We start from the raw sequence: 16,172 nt of genomic DNA on the forward strand, positions 1-16,172 counted from the left end.
AAACTTGAACACGAAATCACGAAAAGACTTCCAGTACTACCATGGATATCATGTTCAAAAGGAGTCCAACAGAATAATACAAGAAACCGTCGGAGACGGGTGATGCTCCCCAAAGTTTGTTTTTTTGTCAAAATATTGCACTATATATTCAGATTAAAGGAAACGTCTTGAGGGGCATAACTTTGGACAAAATAATACGATGGATGGTTTAGCGACTTAAAAATTTCAAAGGGCCATAACTCATCTAACCAGAACCTACTATTAACATGCGCATCTCCTCAAGGTAGTTAAGCTTCCCATAAAGCTTCATTGAAGTCCAGTCAGTAGTTGGGGAGAAATAGCCCGGACAAGAATTGCACTATATGTCCGGTTTATAGAAAATTTCAAAGGGCCATAACTCTGTGAAAAATCATCCTACCATTTTGGCTGATAATATGCACATCTCCTGTTGGTAGTGAAGCTTCCCATAAAGTTTCATTGAATTCCCGTGATAAATTGCTGAGAAATAGCCCGGACAAGAATTGCACTATATGTACAATGGAAAATTTCAAAAAGCCATAACTCTGGGAAAAATCATCCGACCAGAACCCCCTGATATTATGCACATCTCCTCTTGGTAGTGAAGCTTCCCATAAAGTTTCACTGAATTCCGGTCATTAGTTGCTGAGAAATAGCCCGGACAACAATTGCACTATATGTACACTTAATGGAAAATTTCAAAGGGCCATAACTCTGTGAAAAAATCATCCGACCAGAACCCCCTGATAATATGCACATCTCCCCTTGGTAGTGAAGCTTCCCATACAGTTTAATTGAATTCCGGTCATTAGTTGCTGAGAAATAGCCCGGACAAAAATTGTGCACGGACGGACGGACGGATGGACACACGGACAGACGAAGCGGCGACTATATGCTTCCCCCCAAAAAAAATTTGGGGGAGCATAAAAATGGCATGCGAAACTTAATTGTATCGGATGATAAAGAATAATTATACATGTTAAATTGTATGCAATTGACAGGCGTTGATAATGTCGATATTTTTCACACAGAAGAGTAACATTTTAATTAATTAAAAGACCGGTCTTTGTAACATGAATTGAAACCATGAGAAACAAATGGCATTGTTACTCGTCAACGCATCCGGTAATTGAGTTCCGTTGAGCATACTGCGTGTTAATATTACTAATTATTTATTTAAAGACAAACAAGGCACAAATGAACGAATGTGTATTTGTTTATTAAACAACAAAAGTCAAATATTGCGAAACAACCAGAGACGTAGATTTACGTCTCTTGAAACAAGTAACACCATACATGAGCGAAATCGCTTGCAATCGATATCACTTAGACGCATGGTCGTTACAGTAATCGATTTATCAATCGAGATTATCAAATCTCGCGCACCGGTTTATTTTGCGCACTGAAACGGGATATCGCGAGGTTGCTAATCCCTTTGTTTGTTTAAGTCCCTGTTCCAGTACGTTTGTATCTAGAACAAACGAACCAACTTTTATAAGTTATTAGAAAGATTCTCTTTTGCTATGCGGTATCTTTACGTAAGTCAAAATAAGGCAAGTCCATAAATTGATGGGCGATAAATGGGTCTAAATGGGCCAAACAGGGGTATGAAATTAGCTATAATTAGGTATGAAATTGGCTTTAGCTTGCAAAAGGGCATCCATGTGCGGCCCATAAAATAACTAGCATAAGCAGCAGCAGCGGTATAATTACAAAAAATAAAAATAATTGAATTGCATAGATCCCTGAGTTGGAACGTTGTAATATGAATGCAGTATCTGTTGCTTCGACTACTACCTGATCAGCAAACGAAACACGCATGGTTGCTGCATAATTAGCTGCTGCAATTCTTCGATAACAAATGATGCATCTACAGCTGGTGCTCTTGTGATGAAGCTTTCTAAAACACTTTCTGCCACACCGTTTTGCTGCTGTTACTGATGATAATACTGCTATTACTCTTAATCGGAAATTAATTTTTACACTCTCTGCTTCAAAGTGTTATCTAACTTCGAAAAACTAAAGCATAAACTACAAACACCGACTACTCATGCTATTGTTATCTATTCTGGTTAAATGTTAACTAAGATTACATACATATTTACATACATAGTTACATAGTTCATTCTGGTAGGAGGACGTTGTCCTGTGGCACCAGCTCTTCGTCTTCGTATGTTAGGTTGTGTCCGGTCACAACAGTAGCCATATAGCTATACTTGATGTCTTGATGATACTTGATGAGGTTGTAAACTATTCCACAAGTCAACACAACGGTAGGTGAATGAATACTTCTTCAGATTTAAACGTCCCGTCTTCTTATATAACATTTGACCATGGCCCTTGGTTCCCTTTCTAGCGACATTGCTTTCTTTGCTAACAGTTTATCTACGTTATATTTGTATTTTCCAGAAAGCAGTTTATAACACTCAATCATGTCCGCATGTATTCTTCTATAGGCCAGACTTGGTAGATTTAGAGATTTTAGTCTTTCTTCGTAACTTAGGTTGTAGAGTCCCAGAACAAGTTTTGTCGCCCGCCTTTGTACATTTTCAAGCATTGTAATGTGTTTCATCTTATATGGCGCCCATACTTGGCCTACTCAATGTGCGGTCTCACAAGCGCTTTATATAATGTAACCAGTGAGTTTATATCTAGATATTCAAAGGATCTGCGAATTAAACCGAGTGCATTTGTATCTTATTAGCTTTATTCACCTCTTCTGTCATATGTTCCTAAAAATTTAATTTACTGTCTATTTTAACACCAATGTCCTTTTCTGAGTTTGAATATTCCATTGGTTGCAGGTTATCATTCAGAGTATATTGAAAGTTTTCTGTGTTATGTTTATTGGTTATACACATGACTTTACATTTTAGCGGATGAAACTTGAGCTGCCATTTCTCAGATCAATCATACATGCAATGGATGTCTTTCTGTAATTTCAGACAATCTTCATAGTTTCTGGTTTCGCGAAACAATTTCGTATCGTTTGCATATAAAAAGATTTCGCTGTCGTTTTTCATGGACTCAGGGATGTCGTTTATAAAGGTGACAAACAAAAGAGGACCCAAAACGGACCCTTGAGGGATTCCGTTAGTCACATCTTTGGATGTAGAGCTTACATTATTCACTACTACTATCTGTTTTTTGTCAGATAAAAATGCATTGAACCAAATTATGTAAACTGGACCAAATCCATACATTTTTAGTTTATGTGTTAGCAGGCGGTGACTCACTTGGTCGAACGCCTTCATAAAATCGCAATATGCGGTGTGTATATAGTAACCAGCGTCTATAGAATCTGTTCACATATCCAGTACAGTAAGTAGCTGTAGCACAGTTGATCTCCTTGGTATGAATCCAAATTGCTTATTTGTTAATAGTTTATTTACAGTCATGTGTTTAATCATATGTTCACGAACGATAGATTCCATTACCTTGCAAATTATGCATGTCAGACTCACCGGCCTTTAATTTCCGAGATCCTTCTGGTCCCATTTCTTTTATATTGCAGTGACTTTAGCAAATTTCCACTCTGCTGGAAGTTTAGCTTCAGACAGAGATTTGGTAAATATTATTGAATGCGGTTTACTTAGCACGGAACACATTTCTTTCAATACTCTTGAACTAATGTTATCAGGCCCGGATGACTTGTCTATTTTAAGCTTTTCCAACTGTTTTTCCACAATGACTGAAGTTATTTCTATACTGTTTCACAATCTTTATTTTCAATTACTTTATAATCCAGAGATGGTAATTCTTGATCTATGTCCGTCGTAAATACAGAAGTAAAAAAGTCTGCTAGTATATCTGCATTTTGACGATCACCATCTGATACTTTTAATTTATCATTATCAGCATAAATATGAAATTGATGATTTATTCTTGGATTTTGACTGAACATATGGCCAAAATTTCTTCGAGTTAGACTGAATTCCCGTAACAATGTCCTTTTCTAGTTAAGTAACGTACTTTATTTCGTATGCGATTATATTCATCTCTATCCTTATTCTTTCCTGAATGTCTATATTTATGCCGTAGCCGTTCTTTTCTCTTGAAAGCACTTTTCAATTTTACTGTAACTGTAAATGCTATTTTCTTTCTTCTTTTTCTATTGCCTTTTATTACTGCCGTTGGTACACATATTTCCACCTCTCCGTATATTTTTGTTTTTATTATATTCCACTGTGTTTCAATATCCTTTGATTGTAACACATTTTTCCAGTTGAAATTTAATAAGTCTCTCATACTTTCATAATCTCTCTTATCGTATTTGTATCTAGTTTTTTTCATGATCATTTTCCACGTACGCATTGAAGTCAAAAGTTATTACTGAATTGTCACTCTTGCCTAGCGGAGCGCCTACTTGCATATCCGATATCATGCCTTCTTCGTTTGTCAGTACTAGATCCAACAGTGACGGGTTGCTTGTTCCCCTGTCTCTAGTTGGTTCAAACACATGTTGAAACCAGGAACAGTCCTTTAAAGTTTCGAAAAATTCATATTGTTCTTCTCCAGGCCCTCCATTAGTTAGTTTAGTTTAAACCTATTTATTTTAGCTCGATTGCATCGAAAGCCTAAGGCTTATATAAACGCTCTCGAGTCCGTTTCCTGGGCCTAGAACCAGTACTTGGTGTCTTTGGGGAAGATCTAAAGAACGCTCCCACGGTGGGGATCGAACCCGTGACCTCCCGGTCGCTAGGCGGACACCATATCCATTACACCACAGCGAACCCTCCATTAGTTTAGTTATTTTCCAAGCATATATTGCCATAATTGAAATCCCGACCGTTAAATAATGAGAACAATGTCTTTCAGATAACAAATTTAGCAGTTCGTTTAATTTAGCATTATTATTATCACTGGAGCTTGGGCTTCTATATATGGAAGAAAATAATAGTTATCATGTTCATTTATTGAGATTTCCACACACTGTTACTCCGAAACAATTATATCAAGGGACAATGGTGTAAATTTTAGTTCATTGCTAATATAAGTCAGTATTCCTCTACCAGTTTCATTATTTTCTATATTTATGCCTATCCTTCGAAATTGTATTCTGATTGACTCCTCTGAAATCAAAAACCTTTTGGTTTTACTTCTTGCAATGTTATCAACATTGGTTGTGTGTCCATTTTTTCAATACGTATTTTTATCTCTGAAATCTTATATTGAGTAAACGTATTTACATTTGAAACAAGAACTGTGAACTTATTACATCATTATTTAACAGTTCTTTTCATTCTGATCATTTTTAGGTTACTAAGGTTATTTGCAGTAAATGAGCATTACTTCAGAAATTACTTAATTACTTGTATCCATAACAATTTACATGGTATAGATCAAGATAGATTCAACATTGTAAATATTCATGATCAATGAAAAAAAAAACAGTCGTCACCACTCACGCACTATGTACGAGCCTCGCTGTGTTCCATGATTCAGATAAATAGATACTGGCTACGGCTAATTAACATACCCAAGGGTAAGATCCTAACATTGATGCAGACAATCAAACAAGAGTGCCAAACTGTCACAAGATACGCCCGTTCGAAGGTTTTGGACACCATGCTCAATGCTTGAAAGTGTCCTCAAGACCTAGTTATTGACCCGGCATGACCCATATTTGAACTTGACCTAGATATCACTTAGATGTAACATCTGACTAAATTTGGTGAAGATCAGATGAAAACTACTTCAATTAAAGAGCGGACAACATGCTTAATGCTTGAAATGCACTATGTGACCTCGTTTTTGACCCGGCATGACCCATATTCGAACTTGACCTACATATCATCTAGACACAACTTCTGACCAAATTAGGTGAAGATCAGATGAAAACTACTTCAATTAGAGAGCGGACACCATGCTAAATGCTTGAAATGCACTAAGTAACCTCGTGACCTAGTTTTTGACCCGGCATGACCCATATTTGAACTTGACCTACATATCATCTAGACACAACTTCTGACCAAATTTGGTGAAGATCGGGTAAAAACTACTTCCATTAGAGAGTGGACACCATGCTTAATCCTTGAAATGCACTAAGTGACCCCATGACCTAGTTTTTGACCCGGCATGACCCATATTCGAACTTGACCTAGATATTGTCTTATTGTTTAATATTTTTTTTTTTAACTTTAATTTTTCTAAGTATCAAACATCAAATAAAATAAATATATTTAGAATAAGCAAAATCAAGGAAAATAAATATGTATTTGTTAAACATTATCTTGTCAGTTGGTTATAATTGTTCATACGAGAAACATATCAGTGTATGTTTTGTTGATGACCCATGAAATGATTACACCGAATAATACCATTTTACAATAACGGAACTAGAGCTTTGTCACTGAATGTGACTTATACCCCCATACCACTTTGACGCAGGATAAAAAGTTGTTTAAAAGTTTCGGATGAATACAATTTGAATTAGAGTCCGGACAAAGTGGCGCCGTTGAAAATGCACTAATTGACCCTATGACCTAGTTCTTGACCCGACATGACCCATATTCGAACTTGACCTAGATATCAACTAGATGCAACTACTGACCAAGTTTGGTAAAGATCGGATGAATACAATTTGAATAAGAGTCCGGACAAAGTGGCGCTGTTGAAAATGGACTAATTGACCCTATGACCTAGTTTTTTACCTGGCATGACCCATATTCGAACTTGGCCTAGATATCAACTAGATGCAACTACTGACCAAGTTTGGTGAAGATAAGATTTATACAATTTGAATTAGAGTCCGGACAAAGTAAAATGCACTAATTGACCCTTTGACCTAGTTTTTGACCCAGCATGACCCATATTCGGACTTGACCTAGATATCAACTAGATGCAACTACTGACCAAGTTTGGTGAAGATCGGATGAATACAATTTGAATTAGAGTCCGGACAAAGTGGCGCCGTTGAAAATGCACTAATTGACCCTATGACCTAGTTTTTGACCCGGCATGACCCATATTCGAACTTGGCCTATATCAACTAGATGCAACTGCTGACCAAGTTTGGTGAAGATCGGATGAATACAATTTGAAATAGAGTCCGGACAAAGTGGCCCCTTTGAAAATGCACTTATTGACCCTATGACCTAGTTTTTGACCCGGCATGACCCATATTCGAACTTGGCCTAGATATCAACTAGATGCAACTGCTGACCAAGTTTGGTGAAGATCGGATGAATACAATTTGAATTAGAGTCCGGACAAAGTGATGCCTTCCGCCCGCCGCCCGCCGCCCGCCGCCCGCCCGCCGCCCGCCCGCCAAGGGGTTTCACATAATACGTCCCGTATTTTATACGGGCGTATAAAAACAGGGTGCATCGCTTTGAACAGTCATAACTTCATCAATTGAGCATTGGGGTTTGATCATGACATAGATGCAGACAGTCTGCACATCCACTCTCTTGTATGCATTGCCGGGAGTAACATCACTATTGGTAGTTGTAGCTTTTAGCTTCATTAGAATTCTATTAAATATATAACCTCACACGTGTGTTGTTATAAAGTAATTTGACTACATGTATATACATCTATATTGCAAACCTCTACACTACAACAAGATAACATTAAAACGCTCTGGATAAACGGTCTTAAATGAATACACTTAAAAAGACGTTCCAGATAAGCTTGTGAAGTCCGCACAGGTTAATCAGGGCTAAGCAAACATTTAAAAAGCATTTGATAAAAAATCAATTCATAGAATTTAGATTTAGAATAAATCCTGGTATTTTTTTTAATAAAGGGGCCTTTTCACGTTTGGGTTTATTGACAAAATTGAAAAAAGTTGTTTCAGATTCGCAAATTTTCGTTTTAGTTATGATATTTGTGAGGAAACAGTAATACTGAACATTTACCATGCTCTGAAATAGCCATTATATGCATCTTTTGACGATTTAAAAACCTAAAAATTATTAAGTGTTGCAACGCGAAACAAATTTATAATTTGGAGAGCTCTGTTATGGTCGTTATATTTTGTGAAACTACGAGGATAACGTATAAAAAGTATAAAATGCATCCGACATTGTATTAGGAAGGATGGCCGAGAGGTCTAAATGGTAGACTTTTTAATCCAGGACTCCTGGGGTCAATGGTTCGAGCCCTGCCGAGGGTTACTTTTTTTCTTTTTTAAATTTTATTCTTGAATTTTAGATCCAATGTTTACATTTATCAATATTAAGCATGTAATGACAAACTTCAAAACATGCAAAAATCTGTGAAAAGGTCCCTTCAAACATTTAAGTCTTTTTATACCCATCTCATGGTCGTCTAGAGCGCTGGTACGACTTCTCGCACATCGTGGTTTGTGACTTAATGCTTGAATCTGACATTCATGTGGTAAGGGATACAGAGACTGAGCATTGATAACAATGCCTGTTAACAATGCTGGTGATATTAAGACCATTTATGGCCCGGGAAATGCATCCATCTTCTAATGTGGCATCTGGCATTTGCTGCGACAACTTCTGCAAACAAGAATATTAATTTTGCCTGGCATCATCCCATTCCATAGCAGACCGAATGTGTTTGTTAATATTTGTGCAGCTGAATTTATTTCCAACAGTATCGATTATTACATCATTGCTAGTGTTGATTGATTTTACGTTTACCATTATCGATTGCCTTTTTTCATTCATTCGGTATCGACTGCAGAATAAAAGTTTTATCGACACGATTGGTAGTTTCAATCGAGTATATTTAGTCAACGTTGGCCGATATATGTTTAGAATTAACATATAAGGAAAGGTTCGTATTTGTAGTTGTTTGATTTTAAATGTATTAAATGGAATTATCAACGAAAGACATAGCCAAAGCAGTTATAGATGGACGGTACCCTATTATTTTGTTGAACTGTTTAGAACAATTGGAAGAGAAACAAGAAAAACTGTTTAAACGCATAAAGGACGAGATTGAAACATGTAAAATTGAAATTATGCGTTTAGTTGAAGATAAGTTTGATGTTTGCCCAAACCTCCGTGAAGAAATAAAGAAAACTATTTCACGAGGTTCAAAACAAAATGTGTTGTTGGAAATACTAAGAGGTGTTCCAGGATTTTTAGAGTTAAATATCAATAGTCACTATGCATATTTGTGGGATACAAGTGATAGTCTTGTCGCGACATATGCGTTTAACTACGATACATGTACAAATGAAGGAAAAGCAATCGCAGAAGAACAGACAGCCCAAGAACGTTTTTCTAGGCCGCCGCCCAGAAAATCTATACACTTACAAGCCGTTCAGCCAAAAAACTCTGATGAAAACGTAGATCAAGTACCAGGAAGAAAGATTAGCTATCCCAAACAACCATCACAAGACCAAAACGAACACAAACAACTTTCGAAAGACCAAAGCAACTACAAACAACCATTACAAAACAAAAGGTACCATACCCAATCATCACAAGACACAAGCGACCATGAGAAAACATCAACAGACCAAAGCGACAACGAACAATTCGCTAGGGACCAAATCGACAATCCGCTGTCCGCTGATGACCAAACGGAGAACGAAAACCCTTCAGATAATCAAATACGCTTTGGGAAAAAGCATTTTCAACTTGACAATAGAACAAATGATTCCAATGATGAAGAATTAAATTTTAATGTTGATGCTTTACAATTACGAGTTTCTTCCCCTGAGCTCGTTGAAAAATCTACTGAGTGGAAGTTAAGCGTGTATAAAGATGGCTCGTTTCGTTTTTTGAATTATACAGATGTAAAGTGCTTTCAAAATTACTTTCTAGTATCATTTCCAGATTTTATAGCAAAGGTGGATTTAAACTCCGGGGAAGTTTTAGACAAAATGCATTTAGAAAATGTATACAAAATGTGTAAAATTAAGCATACAAGCCATATCGCAGCTGTTCAAATAGGATATGGCATTTCTATTATTGCGACAAAAGGTACAAAATTAAAGCGTTTACACACAATCTCTCTGGATCGTTATTATACCGCATTTTGTCATACATTGACATACGAAAACTACCCGGACCAATCCCTTCCAGACCCATCCTTTTATTTCATTGGTGTGTACCGAACAGAGGAGCAATCATTTGACTGTATCGACAGTATAACGCCTCAGCGCATTTGTTATACTAAAGGGCAAAGGCCCGAACAGTTTGAAGTTAATCGTAAGAAACTGGACATAAATGTTTTGCGTGGAATATCTTGTATAGATGCATTTGACGAAAATGTATTTGTTGTCGGTTCATTTGGAAGCGTTTTATGTTTTGAAAAGACCGAAACGGAAACTTGGAAAGAGAAATGGAGGCGCGAATTAGAAAGTTCGGTTATCTGCATTGTCTGCAGCAAAACCAATGCATACGTATGTGTAACAGGCCGTCAAAAGGTATTCACGCTGGAACGGTTAGACGGCATACTAAACAAAATTCCGCTTCCAGCAAAATGCGTTCCTGGAACTTTTGATATTTGCAAAAATACTTTGTCTGTTGCATTCTTCGACCAAGATGTATGGGAACGCGCTTTTATCCGACAGGAACTACCTTCGTAAATGTCTCTTTGTCCATGACATTTTTAAACCCATTTATGCCTAGCGGACTCTCCCATCCTTCTAATTTGGATCAATTTATTTCCAAAATTAGGTATTTCCAGTATATTTATTTCTATATTTAGAATATTTCTTACAGAAATTCCTCTGAGCAAACAGCGCAGACCCTGATGAGACGCCGCATCATGCGGCGTCTCATCTGGGTCTACGCTGTTTGGCCTGTTTTCTAGACGCTAGGCATAAATGGGTTAATACACTGTTTATGAATAACCATTAAGATATATATTTGGCCTTTCAAGTTATTTGCTGAATGTTTTACAGTCGGTTACAGTCAAAATAGCTATCACTATTTAAATCTATATATTTTCTTAATTTCTTTCAAAAATGCAATTAACAATCGCTCACACAATATATATAAACTATTGTTGACTATATTAATGTGTATTAGAGGCTTTACGGACCATTGATTGAAATTCGCAAAAAGCGCACACAAATGTAAATTAGTTCGTATATTTTACAGTATTTAAAGTATTTTAACGGTGTTTCAAGCTCAAACTGACTTAATAATGAAAACTTTTGTTCGCTCTATGCACATTTAAGTCTTGACAACTTATATTTATGCTACATTACGCTTTTCTTCTAAAAAAGACTTGTGCTTCGGTATATCACTAAATATGTTAGTAAACTTATAAGTCTACTGCGCAGTTCATAAACAATAAGATCTAATGATAATAACTAAGCGTGATAACCACTGGTCAGTAACAAATATGATCAATACAGTAATAATAAATATTTTCTATGAAATCTGCAGAATCTTAAACATTGCACGTGAAGCTGAAAACATCATTATTCAAAACGTTGTTGGTTAGCAAAAATTCGAGTCGAAACAAGAGGGGGCGAGAGACAGTGTCGCATCGTCAGATAAACCCATTTATGCCTAGTGGACTCTCCCATCCTTCCAAATTGGATCAATTTATTTCCAAACTGAGGGATGTCTAGTATATTTATTTATATATTTAGAATATTTCTTACAGAAATTCCTTTAAGCAAAGCGCAGACCCTGATGAGACGCCGCACCATGTGGCGTCTCATCTGGGTCTGCGCTGTTTGCCAAGGCCTTTTTCTAGACGCTAGGCATAAATGGGTTAAGAATATATCACCGCATCAAGACCCTGTGTCAAGTCAGCAAATAACGAATACATAACAAGTGTTGTGTCGTATTTCTGTGAAGTGTATACATATAGTGCTTATTTATGGTTTGTATGTTAGTGCTGTATCTTACCTGTACCCGTAAATGTGCTTCGTAAAAACGAATGATCTAATATACATTTTTAGTATGATATGTGTTTGATGTATGTGTAACTGTTTTTATATAGTTATTTTTATAAACATTAAGTAAATCGTTGGTTATTATTAATTTATAAGTAGAAAGTTGAATGGAGTTTAGGCAGTATGAAAATGCTCTTCCACTGGAGATGCGTATCTGTTGCAGGCTTATGTAAACACTTTATATAAGGAATCGTTTCGTTCGATTTTCAGGTGACTCGGACTTTTTTTTCGGTCCCCGCAATTTCGAGCAATCGGTTTTCGATCACAGGTTGTTAGCCTGTGGCTATCATATTAATAAGTAAAACATCATTTTGAATGAAAAATAATCAAATTATAACGAAAATAAAACTTGTCAGAATAAAGTAATTTTGCTATATAAATATATATAGATGATAGTGAATTTTTTTTTCAGAGAAGTTGAGTGTTCGTTATTTTTTATATATTTTGTATTCAAAACGATGTTTTTACTAATTAATGTCATAGCCACACGCTAACAAACTGTGAGTCAGTCTTCCATAAGTACTGATATTAACCATGATACAGTATGTTAATGGAATATATGTAGAAATGCTTTTGCAGACACTTTAAATACATGAAATTCTATGTAAAATCCGATTTGTTTAACATTCTGGACTATTTTAGTTTCCTAATCTGACTCACAGGTGGTTAGCGTGTTGCTATGATATTAATTAGTGAAAACATCATTTTGAATGATAAATAATCATATTTTAACGAAAAATTAACTTTTCTGAAAAAAAAAATTCACTATCATATATATATATATATAACAAGGTATGCAACTCAAAATCACCCCAAAACGGGACTCATCGCTTTGGACAGCCATATCTTCATCAATTGTGCAGCGATTTTCACGATCTCGGTCTTATTCAACGCAGAAATGAATTTCCTTTCTGGAAATGTATATGTCTTGCAATATTTTTACAAATGCTGGGTAAACTTTTAAGAAATAACACGATACACAACTCGCATGACCCAGTTGACAATGATCATGCAGTCTTAATGAATGAAATCTCCAGTTGTAAAGACACACCTCCGCATTGGACCAATGAAATCACTCCTGTGTTTAAAATGTCAGTTAGTTGAAATGTATGTAAACAAATGTTTTAAACGGCGCTGGACAGTTAGTCTTGATGCATAATGTAACGACAAGAACGGTAATAATGTTTTTTCATACGTTTTATTGAATTATGGTATCGAGGTACGTGAACTTTGTAGGGAAGATGCCCTTTACTCCGTGAAGATTTCAGTCTTTAAGACTGAATGATCATTGTCAACTGGGTCATGCGAGTTGTGTATCGTGTTATTTCTTAAAAGTTGACCCAGCATTTGTAAAAATAGTGCAAGAAGTATACATTTCCAGAAAGGAAATTTATTTCTGCGTTGAATAAGACCAAGATCGTGAAAATCGCTGCACAATTGATGAAGATATGGCTGTCCAAAGCGATGCACCCCGTTTTGGGGTGATTTTGAGTTGCATACCTTGTTATATATATATTTGATAGTGAATTTGTTTTCTTCATAAAATGGTATTTTTCGTTATAATATGATTATTTATCATTCAAAATGATGTTTTCACTAATTAATATCATAGCCACACGCTAACCACCTGTGATCTGACTGTGAAAAATGCCTCACTGTAATTGTAAGTTGTTCGCTTGCGTAGAACTTAGGTTAATAGTATACGTTGCAAGTCAGTATGCTCCTAACTACGCTAAGAACGACATCCACCGCATCTGCGCCACTGGTACACTGAAGACAGTGAGTGTGTGTATGTAATTAATAGTGTTTAACAGCTTGTGTCATTGAAATCTGTACATAATGGCTGCTTTCAGGGATAAGAGCTAAATGCATGTCAAATAAATGTAGTCCCAGATTAGCCTGTCCATACTGATTAGCCTGTGCAATGCGCACAAGCTAATCATTGACGACACTTTCAGATTTTATGGTGTTTCTCGTTAAAGAGAGTCCCTCGTACTGAGATGACAGTTAATGCATATGCAATAAGTCATTTGTTCCCAAAATGAAGCTTAAATTATCTTTTCTACTAATGATTTGAAATAAAAGATAAATGTGGTAATAACTTCAAAGTAACCTCATTGACAAGGCAAATAAACAAAAACACTTTTAAATCAAATAAACAAACAATTAGTTCTAAATTTTTACCTTGTGGCATTTTTAGTAATAGTAAACATCTTAAAGGGACCTTTTCATACTTTTTCATAAAATGCTAAATATTGATAAATGTAAAAATTGGATCTTAAAAGTTCCATTAAAAAAACACAAGAATACAATGAGATATTTATTTTATACTCTATATAAGCAATCCTCGTAATATGAAAAAAATTAACGACACCAACAGAACTCTTCAAATTATTAAATCGTTTAATTTTGTCAATTTACCAAAACGTGAAAAGGTCCCTTTAATGTCTTCAGCCTTGCAAATTGAATGAGTTCAATACACTGTCAGGTCTTACATCATGAAAAACTGGTTAAGTGTTGCCTGTTAGCCTGGGGTCATCAGATTTAAGCCCAGGAAACTCAATTCCAAAAGTTGGTTACAGTTGGGCTAAAAAGCAGGGCAACTAGCTTTTATCATAGCTTGAACAACTCAATCCAATTAAACATAGAATATAAATTTGCGATTGTGGATCAATTAGGCTTAGGAAATGATTCAAATCCGGCTCACAAGACAAGATGCATTAAAAGTCTATTATGTCGCGAAAATTGTTGCTCAATAATTTAAAGAAAATTAAACAAGTATTAGATACACATAACACAACATCTACATGATTCTAGGCTTGTTATTCTTTAGCAAGGCAACCAAAATTCTATAGATCGTTGCCAGTGCAGCAACCAATTGCGAAAAAAGAGACATATTTTTGTTATTTTGTCTAAGTTATCTCTTTAATAAAAATATGAGGATAAACAGTGCACACACATCTCGACCTGTGCTTTAACACACACTCTTTATAAATTTGAATCGGTTGTGTTCATTTCAAACTTGCAATATAAAAAGCTATAACATAATTTTGAAAACTGAGTTGCGTCTAAGATTATGAAATAGCGAACAACTTCAGTGCCTTTAGCGCATTGATTTATAACATTTGAAGATGATGTGTTTACGACTTTCAAATTATGCAATCTGCTTGACGAACCTTGTCACGGGTCAAAAATGTTTAAATTCGTTGAGCAGTTTGTTGTCAAAATATGCACATAACAGTTGTGTAGAGGATCCACGCAAATATTTATAAGTATTACTTCAACATCGAACCAACCTCTTCAAACACTAATTTTGTGTATCGTGCTCAGCATAATGTTAGCTTTTTATATGTAACATTAGTAGAAAAAAAATCATTATTTTCGTCGATAAACACGTATGCCATAAATAAAAGAGCTGAAGATTGCTTTTAAACGGCAAATAAAACTCACAATTGACGTATACAAAACATTCACATTCTCGTTCCTATCTTGTCACCTTATACCTGTATAAAGATTATATACGAAGCATACGAAAGTAGCATTATAATGGCTTGACTGCAAAAGGTCAGGCGGCATTGTCGCAAAAATTAAGAAACTATTACGTTACTTACACGATAATAACAGTTGGCTTTCCGCTTTCTGCTTCTCTTTGCCGGCAAGCGGTTTCAATGTCGTAGATTCTATTGTGTAAGTGCGAAGGGTTGGGAAAGTTGATACCTTTAAAATTTAAAAGCTCCGTTTAGTTGTGAGACCTGGTATAGAACATAATTGAAAATTTATCATCCAATTGTATAGTATTTTGGAGAACAATATCCCTTGTAAAACGAACATAAAATTTACATGTTGCACATTATCTAACTTAATGTTTCAATATGAACCTATTGAAAATGACAGTTAAAAACGCGTGCATCCAACTTTGTGATTTATAAAGACTCGCTTGCGAACTGCGTTTTCATGAATAGTGCATTTCCAGTGTATCACAAACAATTATTAGTTTAGTTACACCCAAGATAGATGTCGATTTCTACGATTTTCAAATCATCTTATGTGTGTTCGAACCTGTTAAGATCAGAGTTGCATGGCGATCAAACAAAGCATCATAATTGACCTCCCACCGACAATTTCCTTTTTCTGGCAATACACATGTGAGTTTACTTTTTACTAGTTACGCCGATGTTCGCTAAGCATTCTCATGACAAGTGTGACTGGGTCAACAAACCATCGCGATATAACTTAAAACTAAAACACGAACAACCACGCCATGTCTGTCTTCCTGACCGTTGGTGGAAAAAGGTTCACACACACATACATA

At 35.8% G+C, this 16,172-nt stretch overlaps 1 protein-coding gene across 1 annotated transcript in view; it reads left to right on the forward strand.

Annotated features, from left to right (window-relative positions):
• Positions 1-16,172, forward strand: part of LOC127855811 (uncharacterized) — a 184,738-nt gene that overhangs the window by 119,859 nt on the left and 48,707 nt on the right. The gene's annotated exons all lie outside the window — the stretch shown is intronic.

Source organism: Dreissena polymorpha, chromosome 13 (assembly GCF_020536995.1).
Source record: "Dreissena polymorpha isolate Duluth1 chromosome 13, UMN_Dpol_1.0, whole genome shotgun sequence".
In the NCBI taxonomy this organism is placed as follows: domain Eukaryota; kingdom Metazoa; phylum Mollusca; class Bivalvia; order Myida; family Dreissenidae; genus Dreissena; species Dreissena polymorpha.